This window comes from Enhydra lutris, unplaced genomic scaffold, assembly GCF_002288905.1.
Source record: "Enhydra lutris kenyoni isolate GAN:26980312 unplaced genomic scaffold, ASM228890v2 scaffoldscaffold25, whole genome shotgun sequence".
Taxonomy (NCBI): Eukaryota; Metazoa; Chordata; class Mammalia; order Carnivora; family Mustelidae; genus Enhydra; species Enhydra lutris.
This window is the reverse complement of record NW_019154109.1, coordinates 22,429,488-22,452,521: the sequence shown is the minus strand read 5'-3', so window position 1 is coordinate 22,452,521 and position 23,034 is coordinate 22,429,488. Positions and strand designations below refer to the sequence as shown.

Sequence of the window (23,034 nt, the reverse complement as noted above, 5' to 3'; positions counted from 1 at the left end):
GCAAAGGGAGAGAGAGAAGCAGACTTCCCACCAAGCAGGGACTCCAATGTGAGGCTTGATCCCAGCACCCCAAGATCACAACCTGAGCTGAAGGCAGATGCTTAACTGACTGAGCCACCAAGATACCCCTCTGGTGTCTCTTCTTATAAGGACACTAATTCTGGCAGAATACAGCCCCACCTTTTGTTAATCTTAATTACTTATTTAGAAGACCCATCTTCAAATAAAGCCTCACTGGGAGCTAAGTCTTCAGCATGCATTTTCAGGAGACACAAATATTCAATCCCTCACTGGTTTTCTCTAATTTCTTGCTTTCAGAAGTAAAAGAAATCTTATTTGAATGATGGCATATATGTCCCTTGGCAATGTAAGAGTTACTACATTTGTCCACACAATAAGTTATGAAATAGGAGAAATTAAATGCTTTTGACTCTCATTATCAGACTTTCGAAATACCTACTCTTGTGGACTGACAGCAGCAACAGCTCCAATTTACTCACCCTTCCTGTGTCCACGCCCTCTGGCAACGGCCTCCCACTCTGACTCTGGGCTCAGCCACCGGACTTCCTTTGGCCCGCGGACCGGACCGTTAGCACACTTGATGGGATCCATTAGCAGAGTCATAAAAAAGCTTTGAAGCTTACATGGAAGCTTACCTGCTGCTGCTTTAAAACCCAGCTGCCACAGGAACAAGTCCAGGCCATCCTGTCAGTTAGGGGACAACCAGAGGAGAGCTGAGGGCACCTGGGCTAATAGTCAGGCAGGTTCAGCTCTTCTAACAGTTGCTGCAGAAGCATGAATGAACCCCAGCTGGGACCAGCCGACTCTGGCACGGAAAAATAGTGCTACCAAAATAGCCCAGCTTAAATTGCTGATCCACAGAATCATGAGCTAATTTTTTTATTGTTTTAAGACACCACGTTTTGAGTTAATTTGTTACACAGCAATAGTGAACTGATACATCTGCAAAGTACTCAAGACGGTGCTGAACTTTTTTTACAAAATACAAAAGAAATGTCAAATACAATTTTAGGTGAGAAGAAGAGGTATAGATAAATGGTATATATCCTGCAGCTATTAATAAGGAAGAACATCTCCCTTTTAGTTAGATGAAATACAAGAGTTTTAATACTAAGTTGTGAGGAAATAATACATACGCCGAAAATGATTTTCTTTACGTAATTCCAGCATTTTGCATCTCATTTAGCATGAAAAGCAATGAGTTTCATGAGAATGAATAACATAGCAAAGAAGATAGTAAGAATATTTATTTTGCAGCCAAGAAAATTCTCTCTCTCTGGTTCAATTCATGCTTTGGGACACAAGTCAGATCACTTTTTCTTTTATCCAAATTAGTTTGCCCATTCCTTGAAATTACATATGATGACATAATCCAAGTCCAACTTGGCAAAATAAAGAATTTTCAGCTCAAGTCTGGTTTCTCTTCAATTTTCATTTCCCCTGGGTCCCATTCATATTTCTTACAGACACTTTCCCTTGTGACCCAATCTAATTTGATTCCCTACCACATCTCCTCTACCAAGAGCATCTAAAGCTATTTTGCAGAGATCCTATAAATAATGGTTTGACAATTTTAAAAGAGAATATTCGGAAAAGAAGCTTGGAAAAGAGGATGGAAAAAGAAAAGGCTCTTTTCAGGACAGTGTCTACAATTGTACCTGTATATTACCAGCCAATCTGAGTGATCTCTTTTCCCACATGACTTGACAAAACTGACCTGCTATTTTGGCTTTATATACAAACAGCCACAATCAGGTAAAAGAGGAAGGAAAAACTGACCAGTCAGAATGAAATTCTGGGGATGAAGGAGGCCTCTGGAGAAAGCTGATATTTGATGAAAAAGCAAAATGACAAAACTAAGCATCGTCATCTGCCATTTTATACTAGTGTTCCTCTGCCATTTTATAAAGTTAGAGAAGGAACTGGTGCTCATCCTTGCAGTGAGGTCTGACATCTGAGAAATGGTCATTCTTTGACATTTAGATAAAGAATTTCTAAACTTCTTCCTCTGGAGAAAGGAGAGTTGGGCTCTCTCCCACAGGCCTTGCTGCCTAGAAAGCTCTCTTCACCCTAGCCTTTAACTAATAACACATTGGAGTGGTTTGTGAGGGCTACCATAACAAAGTGCCACACTTGAACAACAGAAATTTATTTCCTTATAGTTCTGGAGGCTACAAGTCTAAGATCAAGGTCTCAACAGGGTTGGTTTCCTCTGAGGGTCATTTGTCTTGGCTTACAGATGGTCTTCTTCTCTTTGTGTCTTTATGTGGACTTCCATCTGTGTATGTCTTCATCCTAAAAATCCCTTCTTATAAGGATACCAGTCATACTCAATAAGGGCCCACTCCTGTGATCTCATTTTACCTCTTTAAAGACCCTATCTCTGAACACAGTCAGATTCTGAGATATTTGAAGTTGGGACTTCAGTATATGAATTCAGGGGACATAATTTAGTCCTTAATACACCTTTACCTCAGAAGTCCTTTACCTCGAGATCCTACTTATCTTTTCCCTTACTTCCTCAATATTAATCAATTTCATCAGTTCCATAACTATATAGGGGGATGAAAACACTTCCAGGTTACACACACATATCAACTGGCTTCAAGGTACATCTCAATTTTAGAAACGTGAAATGCAAGAGAATAAGTTATCTCAGAAGAACTATGGTAACAGATGACTCAGAAAACTAAGAAATTCCTGCAATATACAACGAAATGAATCGCTAATCGTTGGAATTAAATTGAAAATCATTATGGTCCGTGAGAAAGGGATGGGAAGATTGCACCCCATGTGGAGACCCATTTAGACCAGTTAGCTACACCTTCTAAGCCTTCTTAATATCACCAAAGAGATTTTCAGTGTAGGTTGGACCTGGAGAGTGAGGAAGGAAGCAAAAGAACAAGGGTCTGCTTATACTTACACAGAGTTCCTTCATTAAGAAATGAAACACTGTAGGAGCACCTGGGTAGCTCAGTCAGTTAAGCGTCTGCCTTTGCCCATGATTCCAGGGTCCTGAGATCAAACCCTGAGTCAGGCTCCTCACTCAGCAGGGAGTCTGCTTCTCCGTCTCCCTCTGCCTGCTGCTCTCCTTGCTTGTGCTTTCTCATTAACTCTCTCTCTCTCTCTCTGTGTCAAATAAATAAATAAAATCTTAAAAAAAAAGAAGAAGAAAAAGAAAAGAAAGAGAGGAACCTGGGTGGCTCAGTGGGTTAGGCCCCTGCCTTCGGCTCAGGTCATGATCTCGGGGTCCTGGGATCAAGTCCCACATTGGGCTCTTTGCTCAGCAGGGAGCCTGCTTCCCCCTCTCTCTCTGTCTGTCTCTCTGCCTACTTGTGATCTCTCTCTCTCTCTCTCTCTCTCTCTCTCGTCAAATAAATAAAATCTTAAAAAGAAAGAAAGAAATAGAACATGTACATTGACCGCTCTATTAGACACAGGCTTTTTTTTTTTTTTTTTAAGCAGAGTCTTCTTTTTAGATTCCTACAGTGCTCTAGTTCCTCCTCATAGTAATTACATAAATACCCAGTAGACAGCCAATAAATATTGAGTGACTGATTTGATATCCACTTCAGGGATATTAACACAGGAGCCATGTTAATGCCGAGTAGCCTCCATCCTTATTTCTGAGGATGAGGATGTGTAGGTGTGTTCCTCGTTGATCATGTTACCCATTTCTCATGGAGAGGCAGAGTTCCCTGCAAGGACAACCACCTCCCAAGAGTACGTGGGAAGCCCAAATGCCAATCTTTTTCAAGTACTTCTCCTTCTACAATTCTTCACCCTCCAGTAAATAACTTCAGTGTCCAAATAGGATATTAAACATTGAATAAATAGAAACTGAACTCAAAATGCTTATCTTGACTGATTTCTCCCAGGATGGACAGCCTCCAGCTTGCACTATCTTTCTAGAAGCTTCCGCTTAACCCCCCAAATCCTGCCACCAGCTCCACCTTCCCGCTTGCTTCCTTCAGGAACACTGAGAAGGACTGAAGGCAGGTAAATATCAAAATCGACATCTTCTCTCCCACTCTGAGCATTTCCTCATTTCTGCAGTTTCTAAAATAACCCTTTTTGGAAATCATCTGAAAAGGGTGTCATTCTTGTTTTGATGTTTCTAACCACAGAAGCCATGCTGGGGCTGCCCTGTAATTGTTTTTCTCTGGTGAACTGATCAAAAGTCCCCTGGCTAATTTTATCATCTGGGAAGCAGGGAGAGGCCGTGGAGGAAAGTGAGTGCCATTCATACTGATTTAGCTTCAGTGAGGAGGTCGCCCCTGTGTCAACAGGCTAATTCTTTGGATGTTGACCAAAAAGAAACAAGAGGGAGAACCAGTACAAGCCAGACAAACAGGCTGCTATTCCTGGATCCATAAAAATATACCTTTGGAAGTGGCGTAGGGAGGAAAAAGTACTTTGTAATTCCCACTGCGGCATTTGTCAGTCTCGTGTCTTCTCGAGTAAACAGTGCTCGGTTGGAGCTGAAAGATGCATGCGATTTTCCATATAAATGTCTTTTTTGTCTGTGATTAAGGTTATCGATCCATGCGGACTGTTGCCTGGTCACTTGCTCATCCAAGTTTAAGACAGAGGCATAAATTGTAAATTGTACCCATTTAATCCCTTCGTTTTTAAAAGAAGGGGGGTGAGGACAGTCATGAGGCATTTAAGTGCTGGGAAACTTCTTAGCCTGAGTAGTCTTTCTCAGGAGTCAGCTTTCTCCACCAATGACTCTATTCATGTGGGATATAATGTTATTTCATTTTCCTCTGGTCGTCTTACATCCCTGGAGAGAGCTTGACTCATGATATAATTATATGCTCAGTCAGTTCCCACTGAGAGTCACTCCAAACTGCCACCAGCCTGCCCCCCGCTGATCTTCCACTCCACTGCCAAAGAGGACAGAACTTGGCCAGAAACAGAGTGACAATTTCTGCAGAACAGTTAAGGATTAGGTTCTCGGAGAGCAGATCACGATGACTATCCTCTTTCCTCCAAGAGGAACGGTGAGCCCTGGACAGGAGTGACTCACTGCAGAGCCAGCCCGATTTGTGGCTTCTGAGGCCGGTCAGGACAGCCTGTTCAGTCCTCCTTGGTGGTTCATAAAATGGCTCCTGGAGGACAGATTTTCAAATGTTTAGGAATTGAGGCTTATTTCACAGAAAATACGAATACTGACATTCAAGTCACAGCATGGCCTGGAGAATGGCTGTCTTGGGGATGATCACGACAGCCCCGTCCTACTCAATGGTTTGTCACTGCCCGTACACCTGTCCTGGATAGAGGTCAGGGCCATGCAATCCCACCTTGAGAGGGGACACAGGGAATCAATATCATTGATAGCTGTTTGACTTCACATGACTAAATGGTTTTCGTACTTTTTGCAATTACTTCCAGAGCTGGAAGCGTCTTAACCAACGCATTTGAGAGGCACAGCAGAATTTTCTCTCCTGGGGCTTGATGTCTTCCTCTTCTCTTATGCCTGGCACAGATTCAGACTGGTTCCATCCATTCCAGTTTTTCTGGGTTCCAAGGCTTTAGTCAAATCTTGGGCCTTTCCTGACCCCCAATCCAACTTGTATTGTTCTCATTTTTTTAATCCCCACACCCAGCTCTTCCTTCATCATTTTTACCATTATTTCTAATTATATATTTACTTGCGCAATTATTTGTTTCAAGTCTGTCTCCTTCCACGAGGTTGCAAATTCCATGAACGGACACCTATCTGTTTGTTTATTTGTTAATGTCACTACTACTAAACCCAGGGTTTCACATAGAACCTGACACCAAGTTAGCCTTTAATATACATTAGTTATGATTAACATTATTATCACCATCATTATTAACTGAACGGATCAGTTTTTTAGCATCGACTTAACTAAATTTTTCACGCTTTCGAAAACAGTTACCTCTCTCTGGTCACTGATTTTTTTCTAATTTTTCTCTTAGACTTATTTCTACATGTATCATAAAGGATCCCAGATCCTTTCTAAAGGAAAAACCATAAGGACAAGAAGTCCATGTGTTTTTCTGTCATTTGAATGTTGTGTTCTCCTCATAACCATATGGTCATGGGGGCTAACCCAAACTGCTTTTTTCCCAGAAGGTCTCAGAGACTTATTATATTCATAGTTCAGTTGCATTAAGAGCACCCCAAAACTGTGTCAAATAGAAGTGTTTTCCACCCAGTTATCCTCTTTACCCCAGTGATCCTGCTGAATTGGTTGGAAAACATTCCACTGGATGACCCTGCATTGCTACTGCCTGAAACTTGGCCCTGGGGCTCAGTAAGGAAGGAAGTCAAATGGTCAGAAATTAGGGTAACATCAACCCAACCCTACTCCTCCTGGGGAAGGCGGGCTGGGAATCCCTGAGGAGAGCCTGTCACCCAAATGTAGTCTGATCACATACCCTCCATACCTCAGTGGCCCTATGCTAATTCACATTTCCTATAATATGCTTTGCGCCAAGACCCATGAAGGAGAAGGTCCTATCATGCTTTCATTCCAATGGTATCCCCACGCACAGCTCTTAAGACAAATTAGAAGTCATTTTACCTGCCTGTTTCTGAGTAGTTGCTGTAAAAAGCTCTGTCCTTGAGGTCAGGATACCTGGGTCCTCATCTCAGCTCTGCCACTTATCAACTGTATATGTTTTTAAACAAGGATTTCCCTTCTCTAAGACTCAGATACTGTAACTGTAAAGTGAGGATACTATTCATAGAGTCGTTGTGATCATTTAAATAATAATAATAATAATAATAATCATGCTTCAGAAATCACAGTGCCTAACGCTTCCTAGAACCCTTCTAAGTATTTATAGGATCTGTTCAACCAAGGTTCCCAGGGAAATTCATAAGCTTATTGAAATGTGATTTTTAAAAATTATTATCAATACCATCAAATATTTTTTGGAACTGCCACTCCTGTCAAAGCAAGCGGAATGCAATTAAGAAAAAGGTCTTGTCCTTAAAAAGCTTTTGGTTTAGTCAAGGACACACAACAGAAAGATGATGTGGCACATGGCCATAGAAAGAAATGTGCACTGAGCATCAAATGAATGGCCTGAAAACAAATACCTCCAACATCACAGATGGCAGTTTTTCCGAAGGATGGGGTTAAGGGAGACATTTTCTGGGAAGAGATCACATCACTTCTGTCACAGTTAAACTTCCCTGTGAAACAAGCCACTCCAAAATTTAGCAGCTTAAGAAAAATGATTTTATGAAATTATTTTTTATGACCCTGTGGGTTGGTCAGGGATGTCTTTCTGCTAATCACAAGGCTCAGTCCCAATGCTATATCATCTGGAGGGTCTGCTGTGCTAGCACTTGCTAAGGGCTATTGACTGGGGGGTCTTGGTTCTTTACTATGTGACCTTGAGCCTCCCCTAGGCCATTCTGCTGTCCTTGCGTGGAGATCTCAGACAGCAACCCAAGAGGGCAGAAGTGGGAGCTGCGAGTCTCTTACAAGTTCAAGCTGTAAAACTCTGACAATATCTTCTCGCCTTCAGAGGTCTAGTCCAGATTTAAGGGTGTGGAGAAGAGCAGCAGTCACATTGCAAAAAGGCATGAACACTGAGATAAGAATTGGTGACCATCAAAAATTCTATCACAGCTTAGTTTTGTAATTATCTGTATATAAGTCTGCCTTGTCACCATACTGACAATCTCTTCAGCGCAAGTAAGATGTCTTATTAACTGTTTGCAGTGACTAATAAAGTCTAGGGCAAAGCAAGATCTCAGTAAGGATTAGCAAATAAATAAAGGAAAAAAACAAATTATAAGCAGGTGTAATATTATGTGTAGGCATACTAATAGTACAATAATAAAAGGTGTTTTGCTGACTTCTATGTCTGGCATGAGAGAATAACAGACTAGATTAATCTTCCCAACTTAAACAATCGGGTAACAGGAATGATAGGTGAAATAGTCATTTTCAGACAACAGACAGGACAGGATACTGATCCCTGGAAATGGGAAGCAGGCATGGTGAGTGCTCCAGGTGCTGCATATCATGGCCTGGAAAGCGATTTCAGGGTGCACTGCAGGAAGGAAAAAGTCAAACTGAGCCTAGTGGGTGCCCGAGTTGAGAAGACAGAAGATTCTTTCCTCTTAGAGGAGTCCAAAGTGGCTAAAATGCACAGAGAAGAATCCTAAAGAAAGAGAAAAGATTGCCTAGAGCATGGGAGCCCTGAGTATCTTTGAGTCTTTGACTGAAGACTGATCAGCAAAACTTTATGAAGAAACTATCAAGGCCAGGGGAGAAAAGGTAGAAAAAGCAAGCAAAACTCACACAAGACCAGAGCTCATGCAAGACTAGGTAGTGGTCCCACCAAGCAGAGTGGAAAGACTGTGTTCTCCTAAAGTTCATATGCTGAAGCCCTAACCCTAGTATCTCAGAATGTGACTGCATTTGACCTAGGGCCTTTAAAGAGGAGACTAAGTTAAACTGAGGCCTGTAGGATGGACCCTCGTCCAATATGACTTCTATCCTTATAGGAAGAGGAAATATGGACATAATTTAAAACACCATGGATATGCATACCTGGAGGGAAGACTGTGTTAAGGACCCAGCAAGAAGGTAGCCCTCTGCAAGCTATAGAGAGAAAACTCGGAAAACCAATCCTGCTGACACCTTGATCATGGCCTCTGGATCTGTAAGACAATAAATACTTGTTTTTTAACCAACTCAGCCTGTGGTATTTTATTATGGCAGCCTTAGCAATTAAAGACAGACCTCATAACATATGAGGCACTGGACTTAGACCCTCAAAAGAGTATTGACTCAGACTTATAGTCTATGGATCCATCTGACAAAGCTTCAAAGCAAGCCACAAACTATTTCCAAATAACTTACACATATCCCAGTACAAAACTAAAAGAATATTTACAGGGATATAAAAGAAAAAGAGAAGGAGAGAGAAGAAATCTCGCACGCAGCAATGTAAAACTCACAAATCTGACAACCCATGAAAAAATTACCAAGCATGTGAAGAAACAGGAAGTGAGTTCATAAGGAAGAATAAAATCAATCAATAGAAACACATTCAGAGAGGAAGAACACAGATAATGGAATCACTAGATAGAAGCAGTTATTTATAAATAAACCCCATGTGTTTCAGATGATAGAGAAAAGCAGGAGCATGATAAGGATAGATGGAAGATATTTATGAAGATCATGGGATATAGCTGTGGAAGGATAGTTATAGGAGATATTTTAAGAGATCCAAATCAAAGTTCTCAAAAAAAAAAAAAAATACAATGTCGAGATGAAAAATATACCAAATGGGATTGCCAACATTTTGTACACTGCAGAAGAAATTGAAAAATTATCAGGGGACTGTAGGACATGAAGCAACCTCATACATATGTAATCAGAGTCCCAGGGGAAAGAGAAAAAGAAAAGACTAAAGAAAACTATTTGAAGAAATAATGATGACAACTTTTCAAAATATGATGAAGTTATAAACACCCAGGCCCAACAAATTCACAAAATCTTAAGGAGAAAAATGAAGCCAATTACACCAGCACATGCCATAATCAAATTATTTAGTGAGTAATAAAAAGAAAAATCTTTGTAAAAACCAGAGAAAAGAAATGACATATTACCTCAAGAGGACAAAGATAAGAATTACAGGCTTCTTGTCAGAAACAGTGTAAGCCAAAAAACAGTGAAGCAACAGCTTCAAAGTCCTGGGGAGTGGAGCTGGGAGGGGCTCTATCAACCTAAAATTCTATACTCAGACAAAATGCCTTTCAAAAATGAACATAAAGTAAAGGTTTTCTTAGAAATACATAATCTATAAGGATGCATCACCCAAATACTGTATTACAGGAAATGTGAAGCAAAGTCCCTCAGGCAGAAATAAGACAGTAGCTAGAAATTTGGATGAATATAAAGGAATACAAAGTGACAGAAATGCAAAATATGTTTACATATAAATAATTGTTTATAATTATCTTAAATCTCTTTTTTAATGGCAATTTAAAGCAAAAATCATTTTTAAATGTAATGTTGGGCTTACAGCATATGGAGAAGTAAAATGTATGATAATAAAAATTCTAAGGTAGGAAAGGAAGAAATGGAACTACAGTTTTATAAGTTCCTATACTTGATGTAAAATGGTATATTACCTGTAATAAGCTAAAGATAGACATGATAAGCCATAAATCAATCACTAAAAATATTTTAAAAGTGGTGTATCTAAAAAAGAGAAAAAACAGGAAAAAAGAGAAAATGGAGGGATATCTGGGTGGCTAGGTTGGTTAAGCATCTGACTTCAGCTCAGGTCATGATCTTAGGATCCTGGGATCGACCCCCTGGATGAGGGTTGAGGGGTCCACTCAACAAGGAGTCTGCTTGTCCCTCTTCCTCTGCCTCTCCCTCAACTTGTGCTCTCTCTCTCTCTAATAAATAAAATCTCTTTTAAAAAATGTTTTAGAAAGATAAAATGGAATCATAAAAAATGCAACTAATCCAAAATAAGAGAGAAAAGAGGAGAAAAATATACAACTAATCCAAAATAAAACAGAAAAGAGGAGAAGCAGATGGGGCAAACAGCAAATAAACAGCAATCATATCAATAATCATTTTAAAATGTAAATGAACTAAACATAACAAGGAAAGGCAGAGGTTACCAGATTGGAAAACAAACACTAAACTGAAAAGAAAGAAAACTATTCACTAACTACAAGAAATGAAATTTAAATATAAAGACACAAATAGTTTGAAAGTAAAAGAATAGAAAAAGATATGTCATTCTAGTATTAATCAAAGAAAATGGAAGTGACTATCTCAATATCAGACAAAGCAGATTGCTATAAGTAATATTACAAGAGAAAAAGAGGTTTGTTTCATAGTAAGAAAGCAGTTACTTTATCAGGAGTACATATCAATCCTAAATGTTTATGCAGCTAATAATAGATTCATAAATATATGAAGCAAAAACTTAGAGAAGTGAAAGGAAAAATAAGTAAATCCACAAATAGAGTCAGATATTTCAACACCTCTTTCAGTAAATGATGGAACAAGTACATGCACAAAAAGAAAAATTACTAAAGAGTTAGAAGACAAACATTATTTTTTACTTCACTTTGCTGAACTGGCATTTAGAGAACACTCTACCTAGCAACAGCAAAATACCCTTTCCAAGTGCACCCAAAATATTTACCAAAATCAACCATATTCTAAGCCATAAGGCATGTCTCAACAAATTTAAAAATACATAAATCATACAAGGAAAGGTCTCTGACCATAACAAAATTAAATTAAATAGAGGTAACAGAAGGCCTTTGCAAAATCTCCCCAGATTCAGAAACTAAATAATACACTTTTAAGTAACCCATGGGTCAAAGAAGAAATTAACAGAAAATTAGGATGTATTTCCTGTGGGATAAAAATGTACACAAGACATATCAAAATTTGTAGCAGTACAGCTAGAATAATAAAATGTATAGTGCTAAGTGCTTGTATTAGAAAGAGAAGTCTCAAATCAACTCTTCTAATATCCACTTTCAGGGACAAGGAAAAGAACAGCTAATGCAAATTAATAACAATAATAATAAAAGAGCAGAAATCAATGAAACAGAAAATAGAAAAATAAAAATTTATTGAACGAAAAGTATATTCTTTGAGAAGATAAGCAAATTTGATAAACATCCAGGAAAAAAAGTGAGGTGATATAAGCCAATATCAGAAATCAGACAGGAGACATTATAGATCCTGTAACATAATAAGAGAATATTCACTGGCAAGTACTAGCAAATAAGAAAATAATTTTAGGGTGTAAATTCTTCCTAAATTCATGACCAGATACAACATAATCACAATCAAAATCCCAATAAGCTATTATGTACAAATTGATAAGCTGATTCTGAAATTCACACAGAAATTCAAAGGGTGTAGAAATACTCTGGTTGCTCTTCAGATCATATAAATCACCTTTTAACTAAAATTTTTGAAACAAAAAGAATAAAATTGGAATATTTACACTACCTTATTTTAAGACTACGTATAAATCTATAGTAATCAAGACAGTATGGTATTTTTATCAACAGACAGATCAAAATAAGAGTTCAAAATATGTAAGATGGTCTATTGTCACATACTTATAAAAGTTAACTCAAAATGTGTCAGAGAACTAAACATCAAAGTCCCAACAACAATATCTACCACACAGAGTCGTGATAAAGATTAAAATTTAGCAGAGTGTCTAGGACATGGGAAAACTCAGTAAGTGGTATTTGTCAATATGGAATTCTGTAGAATAAATCATTAAGAAATGAAATATTTTACTTCCAGTATAACCGGAAGTGATGCTAGGGACAATGATAGCTATCTGTCTCTATGTGGCTAAAGACCTAAAATAGAACAAAAATCCTATTATACGCAGAGACTTAGAAATAACCTTATATATAGGTCATAAACTTCCCCCCAAAAAACTTATCACATGTTCTCAGGTTTATACAAACATAGCATATAATTTTCTTCAAGGCATTATAAGTCAATTGGAAATTAACTGATTATTCAACAGTGACATCGGAAAAAAATACCAATTAGGGAGGGAAAAAAAATCAACATGAAAACTGAATTCAAATCAGCACACTAAAATAAGTTCTGAATGTTTATATGTGAAAACACCAAAATTCTATGAAGAAGAGAATCTTAAATTTAAAAACAGTGGGAAAGCTTGCAAAGAAAAATAAATAAAATTCACAAAACATTTAAATTTTTATTAAAAAATGAGTGAAATATTACCCAAAAAAGAGGAATTTTTCTAGATAAAAGCTCATGATATAAACAAATAACTATGTGGGGAAAGTACTTCCGCAAACACTGATCCTATATATATTAAGTATGAAATAAGCTTAAGTAAAGTTTTTTAATTTTATTTTACTTTTAAGTAATCTCTGCACCTATTGTGGGGCTCAAACTCAACCCCAACATCAAAAGTCACATGCTGTACTGACTGAGCCAGCCAAGTACGCTTTAAATAAATACTTTTAAAACTAAGAATATTGTAGATAAATGAACCAAAATATGAATACGTATTTACACATGAGGAAAAAATGCCTAGCCTCATGCTCAAGCACAAATGTGCGTGTACAGATGTCATACAAAGATATACAATTTTTCTTGTGGGAATGGGAATTTTTTTATGTTCAAAGCATTTTCTAAGGTGATAACAATGACTATGTAGGTACAGTCAGGATTCTCTACTAGTGTTAGAAACTAAATTCAAACCAACTTAACAAAAAAGAAAACAGAGGAGGAAAAGACAAGGAGTCGGGAGAGAAAGAAAAGAAGTTGATGTGTTGGCTCATCCAAGTGAAAAATAGAGGAGTAGCATTCACGGGGTTGGAGTCACAGGTGGACCTGCCTACTAGTCAGAATTCAGCTCTCCCTTCACCATCCCTCAGTCTGTGTCCATGTGGCGGACAAGTTCCCAGGCAGGTAGTCTTTTCATGCTAGATAATAGGACCAACAGCACTTCCAGTGTACCTGGTTCTCTTCATAGCTCACAATTCTGAATGAAAAAAGAGAAACTCTCCTAATTATTAAAAAAAAAACAAAAAACAAAAAACCTATGGTACCCAGCCTGGGTACCATACTGACCCAGAATGAACTGCTGTGTTACTGTTTCTATATGGGGAAGTCAGGGAGGAAGTACTCTACCTGATTGTCCATGAAGGCAATGTACAATGGCAACCGCAGGTGAATCACAAGGTGGAAGGGAAAGCAAATTCTCAAAAGAAAGGGATACTAGAAGAATAACTTAGAACACACTCTTCCGTATAGCAGAAGAGTGAATTGATCCAAATTCCTGGAAAGCGACTTGAAAATCTGTATCAAGAACTCTAAAATGTTCCTGTCCTTTAATCTAGCACAGTGCTGAATCTCCTTGAAAACAGGGATTTTATATATCTATTATATTATATAATTATATATATAATATATTATTTATATATATTTATTTTATATATATGTTTTTGAATTATAGAACCAAGAAGATTAATATAAAAGGAGAAAGCAATAAATGATGAATAAAGGAACAAGTAAGTAATTCCTCTTCTTGGATTCTACCTTAAGGAAATCAACCCAAACCAATATATGGATTTTAACACAAAAACATTTATTGTAGCCAAAATGACAAATGACAACAGACACATTAGGTTAACTAGAATAATAATATTAGTTGCCATTAAAAATAATGCTTACAAATAATTTTACTAACATGGGAAATGCTTATTACACATGTTAAATGAAAAATACAAGATAAAAATATATATTATGTCTATTCATATGAATATGTAACATTTATTCATACATTAGAGGAAAATACACAAAAATATTTATAACAATCATTTCTCCATGTATGGCTTTCTTTAATATTCATGCTTCTTATTCCTATATTTTCAATTGTCAAAAGCAAATATGTGATTTTTTTAAAAACCAGAACAACAACAAACAAATTCATTAAGAAATAGTTGACAAAACACTGCTCTTCAACACGTCGTGATTTGAGGGTCATTATACAGAGAGATGGGTGTCCAGATAGGACACTATTTTCAGAACAGCCTCCAGGGACAAAGGGGTTCAAGGCAATGGATCAAAATAGAAGAAATGTTACTGAAGGCTGCATCTCGAGAAGTGCTCTTCGGGGGAGAATCCAAACTTTAGAAAAACCGAAACTATCATGAAATAAACAATAAAATAAGTCAAATCTAAAAGTCAAGGAATGCAAACAAAGAAGATAGACTCTAGTAGGCTCTGTAGTAGAAGTTGTCACTTCTTAAAGATGCCACTCTCAGTTAAAGGGGCAATGCCCCCAAAAGCAACCCCAACTGAATGTTCCACATTGCTAAAGTTTGAAATGATAAACAGGAAGGCTGACATCAGTGGTGATGGTGTGCATTTCTTGTCTGAAGGAACGAAGAGATTTATTCTCTCATGACTCAAAAGAAAGACAAAGATGTACTTGCTGGCTTTTTGTGTGTCTCTACCCTACACCTTGTACTGCTTTTCTTTCAGAATGGAGCATACTGAGGGATTAGATCCAGAAGATAAAGGGCTCTAACAGGTCATAGAAGACAGAAAGCACAGGTGGCAGAACTGATTCCAAGATTCAGGTGACAAATTTCAACTCAGAGCTGATGAAAGGGAGCCTGTCCAGCCTCACCACACCTCCACACACAGACCACAGTATGATTTTGGTGGAGAGAGCACAGGCTTTTGCATGAGCTAGTTCTCTAACCAAAACCTTCTACGCTGTCCTCTACACCTAGTTAATTCCTGCCCAAACTACACACTCAGCTCTATGGTCACATCCCAAACCTTCCTGAGCAAGCTAGATGCATAGTGAGTGCTGTGCCAGGGGCTTGACCTTCACAGAACTTGTCTCATTTGTAATTTATATGTCTTTAGGATGACTTGCTTAATGTCAGTCTTCTCTGTAGATTAAAATTCCATGGATTCCTGATGTCTAGTACAGTGCCTAGAATACAAAAAACTTGTAACAACAACAAAAGAATTTTCAGTGAAGGAATGAAGGTAGAGGAGAACCACTAAGCTTTCCTCGCAGTGCAAGAATGTGGTTCCTTCTTGTCAGGTCCCCAGAGCAGAGATGGTGGCAGATGGTCATCCTCGAATCGCTGGCAGGCAACAGTTGACAAAGCAGTCCAACAGAAAGGAGGGGACCAAACGGTAGAGGCTCCTAGACTCCAGAGGAAAATAACCAAGTCACAAAAAGCACATCCATATAGCAATATAGCCCTCTGCAGTAGTATAGTACACATGACCCAAGATCTCTGCAGCAAAGCCTCTCATTCATATAATCACATGAGTCTTGCCCTAGTGGAAGATGGAAATGCAGATTTACCATTGAGTGAATTCGCCTGTCCTCTTAACATTCTTAGTCCTCTTCCCCTCCCCACCCAACATCCTCATACTTTTTTCTGTTCTTTCACAAAACCCTCAGTTCTAGGGCATCTCATTCTGTCAAATGGAGGAAGAGAATGTCTCAGGACCCTTGCACTGTACAGCAAGTTGCTCCAAGGTCAAAGCCCCAAAGTCCCCTGAGGTAGCAGATTCAGAGTACTTGCCAATTAGCTTAGCATCTCCCTCTCCCACTGCAACCAAATCCCTGGCACACAGCTGTTTGTGTGGGCTTCAAAAGGGACTGTTCCTGAACTCTTATCCTTTTCATTTGGGTTCTTCAAAGAGAAGGAAAGGGGAAAGAAAAAGAAGAAGGAAGACAAGAAGAAACTGGTGAAATCAGCCAAACCAAATCATGTTTTGCCTTCATAACCTCTAAGTGAGTCGCTAAGGGCAGGAAATGATGTGGTGATGATGGTGATGGTGATGACGATGATGATACGATGAGGAAGGGGAGAATGAGGGGCAGGAGACAGAAGTTAACAGATATCCATCCACAGGTAGTGCCCCACCACTGTGCTATCTCTGGTCAGCCTACCAGGTACTGCAGACAAAGCCTTAGTCCAACCCTGAGTGAGTGGTGGTTTCATGACAAATCTCTGGTGAAGTTCTTGAACTGTCCTAGTTGGAAAAACTACCACGGAGACTGCTGCCCTCGATCCATGTCATTCTGACTTTGGGGACGCTCATTCTCTCCTGCAGCCCAGAACACGACCTTGCTCCGAGGAGACTGCCTCAGGATGACTTCTAGATCACTCTCCTCTAACAAGCAACGGAACTTCTAGAGAACCACCTGTAAGAATCAATCCCTTGTGACAAACATCTGAATTTCTACTACACAGAATAGGCTAAAAGTGAAGGCAACACTGTTGTTAACTGCCGTGTTTTTACCCTATTGTTAAGTCAAGCCTATATCTAGCCTTTACAACCCTGCTCTTTGGAGACAAAAAATCCTACCTGGCTGAGGTAGCCTAACTAGCTTAACTAATACTTTCTTTTTGCATTATAATCTCTGATGTCTAAAATCCTAGGGACAATCCACAGACATTGAAAGAAATATGGGAAAAGCCCACAGAGGCAATGGAGTCAGTCAATTAAGTCAGTCCTGGGCTCCAAACTCACTCTCTTGGAAGGAAACAGCTTCTCAGAATACAAAAAATTGGCTATTTACCTTCCAAATTTATTTGTTTTTATTGACTTGACTATGGAAGCCAAAAAGAAAAAAAAAAAAAAAAAAGGAGGAGGTGGTGGCAGGCCACCAGCAAAAAGTTTAACTCTGTGGATCTATGTTGCACCAATTTGTGTCCCCTGCCTAAAGTGCCAGTATCAATGGAGAAAAATGTCCATAAAAGGAAAAATAAAAACATATTAAAGACAAAAAAAAATCTTTGCAAGCAACTTCTTTACTTAGTAGAAAGCCACAACTTTATGACTTTTTCAGCAGAGACAGAAGTGTATTTTTTAATTCTCTCATTCCTTTGGGGCATTAAAGACACACTATAAATCAGTGGGCTGTCAATCAGTCATGAAAGGCTTAAGAAACGATGACATAAATGACAGGAACATGATCTATAGCCATGTTTTTAAACCATAGACTAATTTTTAATTCTCCAAACCTCATGTAACAAAAAGCACTTTCTGAAAAACAAGGGAAGAGTTAACAACTTAGGGAGGAGAGGGAACACTTTGTGTTGGTTTCCAGCTCCCAATCTCGTCCAAACTGAATATTACATACAAATCTGCATTTGTGAGAAAGCCTCATCTACCAGTTAATCAAAGCCCTGGAAATTCAAGGAAACCTGTGTTTATGGAAATCTGGCATTTCTGTAAAGTTTTGAATGAGGGCTAAATAGAGCAGTTCATCTCATTTTGAAACTAATGATTCCTGCCAAGTGGTTTTCCAAAGCTGGGTCTTCTGGCTCAGTCAGCATTTAGGAATTCATTTATGAGTTGGGTTAGTCGGAGACTCTGGAATTCAAATTTATGTCTGCAACTCACTACTTTGCTCCTGATAGGTCTCTGAGAAGAGATTGTAATCAATTTACCAAACCCAGACTTCAGGAAATTTTCATATCCCAAAAAGAAGTTCTGGTTTGGAGCTTTGTCCATTCTCTGGATTAGCCCCTTCCCCTTCACTTCATGCTAAGAGCTGAGTCCTGCAGGCAGCAGGAGCATGCTTAATTTCTATGGTGCTTTCCCCAAAGCTCATCCCTCCATTCAGTCAGCCTCACTGGGTGCTGGAATTCACCTCCCTTAATAGACTTGCCAGTGGTTTATAAAATGGCGGAATATATATGTGGTTTGTCACCTCGAACAGTTTCTGTGCTATCCATCTATTTCTTGATGGAAGTAGCAAAAGTTCTGATAATTATTCATCTAATTTCTTTCAAAGATTTATCTGTCCAGAAATTTTCCAAGAAATTAGAATATGGGTATGTGTTCAGGGTGTGTGTGTGTGTTCCTTTCCATCTTACAAGCCCACACTTTCTCTCTCAAGGCAAGGAGCAAGCATTGAACAGCCTTTCAATGTAACCATAAATTTACTACTTTAAAAAAATTTTTTCCTTTGAAGAAGTCATCAAATAAATTAGCAAAGCTGGAAATGTGCCTCTAGTTTGTGTTGGCTTTGGGTTTTAGGGAGTTACTTAATAAACAAAAGTCAATGAATTCAAACAGTAACAAAGTAATTTCAATGATTAATCAAGTGTTAAAACTAGTTTAACCTCTCCTGTTTTACAAACTCTATATCACCCTGACTAAACTAATAGAGGAATAGGACACCCATCTGGAAATCTCATCTGAAATATTAGATTGGGAATCTAAAATTCAGCCAAATCATGTGGCTTGTAGGGATATCCTGTCGGATAATAAATTGCATTAATCTTACTTAAATTTTCCATCTAAATCATGTCCTGAGGCCATATTACTCTGAGGAAACTATGCCTTACTTTAAATGCATTGTGCTACTGAAAACGATATTAAAAGAAGGGGGGGAAAGAAGGTATGTTTTTTTTCTCCTGACTGGTTTTTCCAACATTAAAAAATTCATGTGAAACCTTCTGACTCTTCTAGAAGTACTAACGCTGGCTCACTAGCTCTTTACAGTCACCGGTAGGAAACAGTGTTGGTCCCAGGGCAGTTTCAGGAACTTTTTTTTTTTTCCCCACCTGTGAGCCCTGAGCCTTGGTGGCTTATAGCAAATACTGTGAGGGTGGGGGCAGGGGGATGTTTTAAGGTCGGGGGAAGACATCATTTTCTTAGCTTCTTTTTGACTTTCACATATGGAGAACCGCAACCAGTGTCTTTGTTGGAGATTTCACTATGGTCTCCTTATTCCTTTCTCTTCTTTTAATAGAAAATATCTAAATCTGCTTCAATTTTTCAACCATTAAAAAAAAAAAGTTGCCAAGCGGAGTGGCGGCGGGGGAGTGGGGGATCTCACTGCGGCTTTCCTAGAGCTGCCAGAAGGGATCCTGCCAGCACTAAGGCCCCTCCCGGCTCTGTGCCCTTGTCTGCCACCTACTATACACTGTAAATGTTAAGTGAACTAAAAGGTGTTAGAATAATGTTGACTCAAAGTTAAACACACAAACAAACCCTCAGAAACGCTGAGTCACCCCTGCTAGTTCAGAGGGTCTGCTCTATTTGCCTTCCCAGGGAGAGCCCCACCATTCCCTCACACTCTGGAAAACGGCTGAGCGGGGAGAAGAACAGGGAGCCATTGCAGGAACAATGCCACCCTCTAGAAGCCCAGCTCTCCAGGGTCCTTGGCCTCTATCTCCAACGTGGCCCTAACAGCACATTCCAGGCCTGAGGTCACTTTCACCACCTGCAGATGAGGAAGAAGAGCCAGAGGAGACACTCATCTGCGGGCTGGGCCTCCCTCACCTCACAGCGCTGGATAGAGCTAGAACCAGAGCTGAGTTCTCAGGCCTCTGACAATCTAGCTGCTCGTGGGTGAAAGGAAGGAGATTCATTTCCAGGCTTCTCAGAGAGTAGATGCCACAGAGGCCCCTCACGGCAGCCTGCCACACTAAAGGGAGTCGGAGGCAGCACCATGCACTCAACCGCCAAAGCCAGAAATCTCGCTCTCCCCCGCCCCTGACTCCTTCCTCTCCCTAGTCTTCTGTGTCCTAACAATTCCAGCACCTTCAGAATTTTAAATGAAAAACACTTCTAGAGCCATCAGTCCTTTCCAAATCACTGCCATACCCTGGCCAAGTCCACAGATGCCCCCATCTAAGCAGTTTCTGGACACTAAGAGCATCGCCCTCCTCTTCTCCTTCCTCCCACTATTGCCAGAATGATTGTTCTAAAGCCCCCTGTGCTAGTGACCCCCTCAGCCCTCCCCACAGGCTCTCATTTCCCACAGGATAAGCTCCCATGATGGAAATGCGGCTCCTGCCCCAGTCCCAGTTGTGTCCCACACCACCCACCCATCTCCACTCAGACTTGAGGATCCAGTGACTCAAACTCAGTAAGCAGCATCAGCAAATATCATGTGGTTTCCTGTACCCTCTTTGACTTATTCCCTCTACCTGTAAGAACCTTTCCTGCTCCCTCATCACACCCACCACACACAGACTTCCTGGTGGGAATGAATCTTCTGGCTCTAACACTCACCTGTGCTCCCCCTCATTGTTCCCTCCTCCCATGTCTCAAGGTCAAACTGGGTTCTAGACTTTTGGGCTTCCATAGTGCCCTGGGCACACCTCTGGCCCAGTACTAAGCACAGCCTATTGAAATAATTCATGTACAGCTTGTCTCTAACTGGGCTAAGACCCTTCAGGGCAGCACCTCTTCTCACCCCTCTTCGTTCTCCAACACCTCACTCTGTGCTCTGCAAATGCACAACGAATGTTGAAGTAAGCCCAGATTCTGCTTCTGTTTTAGTGTCTTATCTAGAAGTCTTTGGTATTTCAGACAGATTGTAATTACATTTTTTTTTCCTGAGGGAATTTTAGCGGGCCTGCTTATCTAATGGTTTCATTTCCCTTCCATCTCCCACAACTCATTGCTCCTTCCTCCTTAACTTCCCGTATGACCCTACCCAGGCAAACTAGAATGTACTCTCTACTCAATTTTTTTTTTACCATAACTACTAGTCCTTCTATTCATGAGTTCAGGATATTTCTCCCTTAAAGAGTTCTCTGCAAACCTTGCCTAATTCCACCGCACCCCCACACAGCCCAACTGTTCTGACCATCCTTGAGCTTCAGCTCTGTCTGCTCATAAGCTTCTTCTGGGTTCCTGACACTTGAAATCTTGAGCACCTCCAATGGCTTATTCCATGATCTTCGATCTCTGAGGGCAGAGACTGCAGGTCAGCTGAGTGTCCTCAAGAAGCACCCTGGAGGCATAGCTCACCACACGAGTGACTAGAGCTGACTACAGAAAATACTGCACTGTTTTTAGTCACTAAAAACTCCTGGGTCTAGTGTGGCAAAGCTGTGTTAGATGTGAACGGTTTCAAGTAGAAATATTACAGACCACCAACATAGAAGAAACCATCTGCTCAGCTATCACACAGTCCTGCCAGTAGAGGATTACTCAGAGCCTACTGTCCATTACTCTGTTTCAACAAGCTACTCTCATAACATTCTTTGAGGTTAGATGCTCCCACTGAAATGAATAATGGCATAGTTTATGGTAAAGGGTGAACTGAAAAAGAGTGGTGTCATTATTGCTGTGAGTACCCACAAAAGATGTTTATTATCATACATGGACACAGCCACAAACACACAACTCATTGCTAATAAACTCATTTATTTCCACATAAAGTTGCACAATGTTGTGCAATCCAGCAGAGGGCTGAGAAATGTCAGCAATTCAGACAGGGGCTATTTGTCAACAAAACCAATCCATTTCGCCAGCTTCGGCAAACCATTGCTGCAAGAATCACCTTTTTTTTTTCCATAGAAGCAAATGGTTACACACAACCTTAAATAGAAAGGACAGATGCTCATAACCACACAGACAAAGCAAACATTACAAGCTGAGGTGAGATTTAAGGGAAACTCAGAGGTTGTGAGGTAGAGAAAGAAAACGCCATTTTGTTGCCTGAGGTGACCAGACCCTCATTTTGTCTGTTACTGTAAGAAAACATATCAAAGAAAAAAATAAAGAGGAAAAAAAGGAGAGGAGAGTTCTCACTTATTACAAAATTATTTTTTTAAAAGAAACCTAAGTTTTTTTTTTAATATCCCACACATATTTATTGTGGGTTTACTGTATACCAGACACTGTGTTAGGTACTTGGAACCTAAAAATAAATAAAGCTGAGCTGAAGGACTAATAAGAGAAAGAATCTTGATATCTCTATCATGATAATACAAGATGACTGATTATGATAGAGATAGGTCATTAGGAACTACAAGCTTAGAGGAGAGGCATTTCTAGTTTGCCTCTGGTAGACTTTTTACTCAAGCCACAGCCTGTCTGCCTAATTTGTTTTTCTTACAATAGTCCTTGTAGGTCTTGAAAGTAAATACCTGAAACTATTTGAGGGCAAAAAACTACATATGAAAAGCAAATAATTATTGCCATGACTCAAAGAGAAGCAAGGTCATTCAGAGGAAAGAGACCATGAAATAAAGCCAGAGAAATTTGGGAAATGAGAACACCCCAGGGGCTGTCATTTCACTTGTGGTAATGAGAATTCAAGAATCAATATAGAAGAAGCTGTGTCAAACTTGACTGGAGTGAGTTCTGTGACAAGAAATAGAAGCAGCCTCTCAACTTGATTCTCTCCCTTCCACACCACTGTATTTTTTCCTTTTCAATTCATTCATGCCCCCTATAATCACCTACTGGCCTCAGGGCTACTCATGAGGAAAATTTTGCATTCCCGATCCTTCCAGGGTTCAAACCTAGCTTAGGGAGACAATACCAAAAGGTGTAGGAACCAATGTGACACAGAGGTGAGGGCCCCAGAAGTTGAGAACCAAGAAAGACCATCACTAACCAAAGCTGTTTGTGAGAATGAGAAGTTGGATATTCCAAGGGAAGGAACAGCAACAACAAAAAAGACTCAAAGTCCAAAATACCAAAGTTGAAAAAATTTTAAAAAGTTGGAATT

The 23,034-nt window shown here is 39.5% G+C and overlaps 1 long non-coding RNA gene across 2 annotated transcripts in view; it reads right to left on the bottom strand.

Moving 5' to 3' along the window:
* Positions 1–14,140: 14,140 nt before the first annotated feature.
* LOC111151013 overlaps positions 14,141–23,034 on the bottom strand; it is a 37,096-nt gene continuing 28,202 nt past the window's right edge. Inside the window, exon 3 of one of the 2 annotated variants that reach the window (XR_002640833.1) lies at positions 14,141–15,740. This is a non-coding gene — a long non-coding RNA (uncharacterized LOC111151013). The remainder of the gene's footprint in view (positions 15,741–23,034) is intronic. The other variant, XR_002640834.1, reaches the window with a different exon arrangement.